Below are 6,756 nucleotides of genomic sequence, written 5' to 3' on the forward strand. Positions count from 1 at the left end.
TTTGGGGGCAACTAATCCACACAGGAAAAAACATAAAATAAAATGACAGCTTACTGTATAATAATAAAGGAAACACCTGTGGACGTACCACCCAGGTCAAGAAAAAGCATGTCACCAGCAGCCCCAGATGCTACAAGTGCGTCCCAGTCAAACCCTCTCTGACTGTGATAACACCTTGATTTCTGTAATAACCCTTTCCTTTGCTTGTCTTTAGAGTTTTACTACTTGAGTGCCTATTCCCCAAGACCCTAGTTTAGTTTTGCCTATTTCTGAACTTCATATAAATAGAATAACACACTTTGATTTCTTTTATATTTGGCTTTTTCCATTTAACCTTATGTTTGTGAATCATCCACCTGATTGTATATAGTTGAGGTTTGTTTATTTTAATATTGTATAATGTTCCAGTGAAGAAATTAATTGTAGATAAATATCATTACATACTTATTTATTATGCAAATAAACATTCAAAGGCTTCCTAATTTGTAACTTTAAAAATAGTGCTGCCATAAACATTCTTTTACATGTCTCCTTGTGTTTCTGTCTGCCACTCATCAAGTATCCATCCAGCCAGCCAGCCAGCCACCCACCCACCCATCCATCCATCCCTGTGCAAAAACCACACTATCCTAATTAAATATAACTAATAATGATATATCTATAGGTGCATGAATCTTGCCTGTCAGTTTATATTTAGGGGTGAAACCCAGCATAAGGCTCTGGTTTAACAACGGAGGGGGAAGTGGAAGACTGAAATGAGAAAATGTTTTGCAGAAAAACATCAAAATTTCTATTTTGGAAAACTTGTAGAGAAGGCTGTGGAACCTCCAGGTGGAGAGGCTCAGGAGGCAGCTGGCCAAACAGAGCAGGGCTGCCCCTGGGAGACCTCAGCATGTTGATGGTGATTTAGCTGTCTAGCTGTCAAGATGTCCCTTACCTCCCCTGGCATAGCTTCTACCAGAACTCACCCTTCTTTCCCTGCACAGGATTACTGTCTTCCAGGAATATCAAGGCTGACTCAAGATTCTTTCTTAAGGGTTGAGTTATATGGGCACCTGGGCTTACAATCAGTGTTTTCTGATCTCTGCCTTACAGATAAATTTTTAAATAAAGTTCATGGTTGGAGGTAGGGCAGTGGAGAAAAAGAAAGTTGTTAGAAACTAATGTCCTTAGAAACATGCGAAGGGCTGGTGTGTGGACATAAAATCTCGAATAGAACAAGGCTAGCTAAGAACTCCATGTAGAAGCCCCATGTTTCCTGACCTAAAAGCTTTGGGTGCTGCTTCTTATTCCATTATATCTGCCTTTCCCACACGCAGAGGAGTCACAGCAGCATGAGACTGTCCACTGGAGTCTCCTTCCAGTGGGGGTGGCATGGAGGTTGAGGCATTCAGATTTTGTGCCATTTCCATAGCATTCTTCCTCTTGAAGACTTGATGCACAGATAGAGTCGATGCTGACTTCCATTTTCCACTCCTATGTGGGTACTCAAGAGAGTGTGGGCTTGTGCATTCTGACAGATAATAAGCAATAATGTGATGTTTGCATTCCACAGATACTTCAAGATTTTCTGACTGGATCTGTTTCCATTGAACTGTGACTTCTGATTTCTTCTTTGTGGCTGCGTGGGTTTGGTAAGTTGACTTCTTACCAAACCTCACCCACACTTTCTATATACGTAAGGTTTCTTATCCAAGTGTGTTTGATTTTAACAAATCCCTTCCCACATTCTCCACCCTGGAAAGTCTCAGATTCTATGGTGGCCTCCCTTTCAGTTCTTTGCCTAATCCTGAGAGTTCTGCCTCTGGGCTAGACTGAGCTTCACTTCTACATAACCGATGAGTTTTCCAGTACGTACTGTTTCCTCCCAGCCACAGACAGTGTCATTGGGGCATCTGTTTCTCATGAACTTCTGTTATGTTTCTCCAAACTCTTGGACCCAAGTGTTGGTGCTGCTGCTCTTAGAACAGACAGCCTGTCCATGACCACTTCCTGCCCTTAAACTTGGGGCTATCTGGGGAGGGAGCTTGGTGTACCTTGAATTCCCAGACTCAACACCTTGACCAGGACAGGGTAGGAAGGATGAAAGTGGATATTTTTGCATTGTGTCAACCAGAGGATTAGACTTGGCCTCCCAAGGGTTTCTTCCTTCTTCCCAACTTTTTTCTGAGCACCTAGTTTTCTGTTTTGCCTTCTCGTTTTGTATATTTTATTCTGACCCTAAAATCTGCAAGAAGGGGCATGGGCAGTCTAAAAATGATGGCCTTTTCTGCTTCTCAAAATCTAAAAAACTGCATTTTTTTCCCCTGATCATTTGAGTTAGTTTCTGCAAGCATGTATCAGAACCAAATATAATATTTTCTGTAGAAAATAAATGCTTTGGAGACAATATGTAATGCCCTGTGGAACTTCTATCCAGTACTTGCCCAGACTGAGAACTCTTCAAGGAAACTTTTGGATATTGGAGGTTCTGTTTGAGTAGAGACGGCGGGTAGCCTTTTGATAAACTGCAATTGTTTTCTAGGTGGTCTCCCTTCCCACTGACACACCCGTTGTAGGCTGCTCTTCTAGAACATGGGAATTAAGCTATGGATAGATAGACCTACTCCTGGAGTCAGTGAGCTTACAGCCCGCATCTGTGAAGTGCAGAAAATGTTATTACCCACCTCAAGGGCTTTTGAGAGAATCTAATGAGTTAATAGAAGTGAAATGCTTAGGCTGGGCTTGGGCACGTGGCGAGTGCCCAGTCACAGTTTTAGCTGTTTTTTTTGTTTTTGTTTTTGTTTTTTACAGAGGCAGAGATAGACAGGGACAGACAGACAGGAACGGAGAGAGATGAGAAGCATCAATCATCAGTTTCTCTTTGCGCGTTGCGACTTCTTAGTTGTTCATTGATTGCTTTCTCACATGTGCCTTGACTGTGGGCCTTCAGCAGACCAAGTAACCCCCCGCTGGAGCCAGCGACCCTGGGCCCAAGCTGGTGAGCTCTTTGCTCAAGCCAGATGAGCCCGCGCTCAAGCCGGCGACCCCGGGGTCTCGAACCTGGGTCCTTCCGCATCCCAGTCCGACGCTCTATCCACTGCGCCACCACCTGGTCAGGCTGTTTTAGCTGTTATTATAAGTTCTGGGTAGGGGGGAGGAGGAGTGTTTAAGCATTTGTAGATCACGATGTCAACAACCATGCTGGGCAAGGTTCTGGGAGTCAGATGCTGGGAAAACAGACCCAGGAGAAACATAAAAATTCTAGAACGCTTGTCACGTCCCCCTGTTGGCTTTCTTTAGCTCTGGGTATTTTTATACACTACTTATTAAGCAAATTCTTAAAATAAGAAGGTGGTGCATGCTTGCTTGCAAAGAGACTAAAGAAGGGAGAAACTGGAAAGATTTCATTTGGCTCCACAGTCAGGCCTGTGTGGAGGACAGTCCTCCAAACAGGATAGGTTCGGTATTGCTAATTGTTTTTTCTGTTTTATGTATTGGCATTATGCATATTTTTTGTTTTTATTTAAAAACATTTTTAAAAGTTTAAATATGCCCTATTTTAATAGAAAACATCTAGCCTTGCCCCACAAGCCTGAGAAAAGAAAGGGCAGGAATAGGGGAACTAGCCATACGGCAGAGAAGAAAACAGGCCCCTTAAGGACCAGACCTCTGAATGAAACAGTTTTGAGGGTGGCCCACACTGCAACGATGAGACTTGCAGATCCACACTAATAAGCTGGTTGGGACAACACTCAGCTCTTTTTTATTTTTGTTTTTATTTTCACTATTTATTTGGGAGATCAAAGAAATATTGAGAAGATACAGGATTCCATTAAATAAGGAGGAGGTAGCCCTGGCTGGGTAGCTCAGTTGGTTAGAGTATTGTCCAGCATGAGAGGGTGTGGGTTCATCCCTGTTCAAGGCACATACAAGAATCAACCAATGATGGCATGAATGGGTGAAACAACAAATAGTTTTTGTTTCTCTCTCTCTCCCTTCTTTTCTCTCTAAACATCAATAAGTAAAAGAAAAAGAATCAAGGAAGAGGCAAAAGAGATGGAGGTCTCACCTATGTTGTCCGGGTTGGAGTGTGATGGCTGTTCATAGGCACTATCCCACTACTGATCAGCACAGGAGTTTTGACCTGTTTTGTTTCCAGCCTGGGCCAGTTCACCCATCCTCAGGCAACCTTGTGGTCCCCCACTCCCAGGAAGTCACCATACCGATGCCAATCGTAGTGTGGATATGCAATCAGCATAAGCACTACAGCCCAGAGCTCCTGGGCTCAAGCAACTCTCTGCCTCAGCCTCCGGAGCAGCTGGGACGACTGTGCCTGGCCATTCTCAACTCTTTTGTACACTCAGTAAACCACAACCTGTTCTCTGAAATGGGAGGAAGAGTCTGACTATCCCTACTACATCACCCAAGAGAAAAGACAAAAGATATACTGAAAGAAATGTACAAGAATGATAATAGCAGCTTTAGTATAGTGGCCCCAAACTTGAAACAACCGAAATGTCCCTCAAAAATAAAATGATTAAATAAACTGTGATATAGTCATAAAATGAAATTCTGCAAAGCAATGAAAATGAGCAAACTGTTGCTACAAGCAGTAACATGGATGCATTTCTATTAATAGGAAGTTCAAGAACAGGCAAAACGAATCCATGGTGTAAGAGTTGAGAATAGTGCTTACCTCTAGGGGGAGCTTCTTCAGTGTGAAAAGTATTCTATATTTTAATATGTGTGATTATGTTATACATTTGAAAAGTTGATTATGCTCTACATTTAAGATTTAAGTATGTTATCGTACATGTATCTCAGTAAATAGATACAAAATAAAAATTTAATGACAAGTTGCAACATATCATTAACCTCAAATTATTTTAACAGCTTTAATGAAGCACAATTGATATATAAGAAACTGCACATATTTCATCATACAATATGTTATTTGATATTGACGTGCATATAAACTCATGAAACCATGAGCAGAAAAAGGCTAACTAACATATCCATCACCCCCCAAATTTTCCTCATGCCCTTTCCACATAGCCTCCCCATCCCCATGACAATAATATTTTTATGTAAACATTTTTGACAAATAAAATTTCTGCTGAACATTTTTTTCAGGAATTATGCCAGACCATCAAGGAAAGCTCAGACTGTCCACTTCTGGGCTAACTAGGGGGTGTCTGAAAGACCAGACCACTGCCTGGAAGGAAGGGTTGCCAATACAACGAAAGCCAGATGGGTCTAGGCCGCAGCCAGGATGGAGTGCTGATGGTTATGACCTCAGGCGGAGCTAGCAAGGCACAAGAGTTTCTTTTAGATGAGCAAACAGCAGTCACTGGACTGTGTTCTAAAGCAGTGGTCCCCAACCTTTTTTGGGCCACGGATCAGTTTAATGTCAGAAAATATTTTCATGGATTGGCCTTTAGGGTGGGACGAATAAATGTATCACGTGACCGAGACAAGCATCAAGAGTGAGTCTTAGACCAGGGGCCCCCAAACTACGGCCCACGGATCCCCAAACTACAGCATCCACATCCTGTGCTCCTGGAGTATTGTATGTGGTGGCGCCGCAAAGCGCAGCATCGTTCACATACAGTACCACTTCCGGTGACGCGGAACACATGCGTCACGGCTCCGGAAGTGCGTCATATCACTTGTTACGGCTAGCAGTGACAAATATGGAACCGGACATTGACCATCTCATTAGCCAAAAGCAGGCCCATAGTTCCCATTGAAATACTGGTCAGTTTGTTGATTTAAATTTACTTGTTCTTTATTTTAAATATTGTATTTGTTCCCGTTTTGTTTTTTTACTTTAAAATAAGATATGTGCAGTGTGCATAGGGATTTGTTCATAGTTTTTTTATAGTCCGGCCCTCCAGCGGTCTGAGGGACAGTGAACTGGCCCCCTGTGTAAAAAGTTTGGGGACCCCTGTCTTAGACAGATATAACAGAGGGAATCTGGTCATTTTTAAAAAATAAAACATCATTCAAACTTAAATATAAATAAAACGGAAATAATATAAGTTATTTATTCTTTCTCTGCCGCGGCCCCGGGGTTTGGGGACCACTGAAGTGGGATGTATAGCCTGGCAGCTGGGACTTAGCTGGAACTGCCAAGCATTGAGGTCAGAGACAGGAGGGACTGTAGGGTGAACCATAAGGGTTTTCCTGCTGCTTCTCCTGGCCTCCTGGGGCTAAGGCAGGTTCAACAACTCCACTAGCGCACAGCCTTCTGAATTAGCAGGTTCACTGGAATCCAGGAAGATTTCCTGTGAGGCAGAAACAAAAGCCCCACCCAATCTCTCCGGTCAGTGGCATGAAGAGCACCCTTCCCTCATGGCTCAGAAGTACTTAGAAAAGGAGTTCAGAGCCGATGGGTTGGGGTGGAGACTTGATGTTTGCAAGTTACATACCATATTTTCCGCTCCATAAGATGCACTCCCCCCCCCCCCAAAAGTGGAGGGTAAAATGCCTCTACATCTTACAGAGCGAATGTTCATTTTCTTTTATCTGCTGCGGGTTCCTGGACAACTAGAAGAGTATTTGGACATTAAAGTCTCTTCTCATTTGTTAATAACTGTGCTAATGATTGTTAATACTGCTGTTGAGTTTACATTGTTGAAATATTGTGATATATATATATATATATATATTTTTTTTTTTTTATTTTTTTTTTTTACAGAGACAGAGAGAGAGTCAGAGAGAGGGACAGTTGGGGACAGACAGGAACGGAGAAAGATGAGAAGCATCAATCAT

The sequence above is a fragment of the Saccopteryx leptura genome, chromosome 9 (genome assembly GCF_036850995.1).
Source record: "Saccopteryx leptura isolate mSacLep1 chromosome 9, mSacLep1_pri_phased_curated, whole genome shotgun sequence".
NCBI lineage: Eukaryota > Metazoa > Chordata > Mammalia > Chiroptera > Emballonuridae > Saccopteryx > Saccopteryx leptura.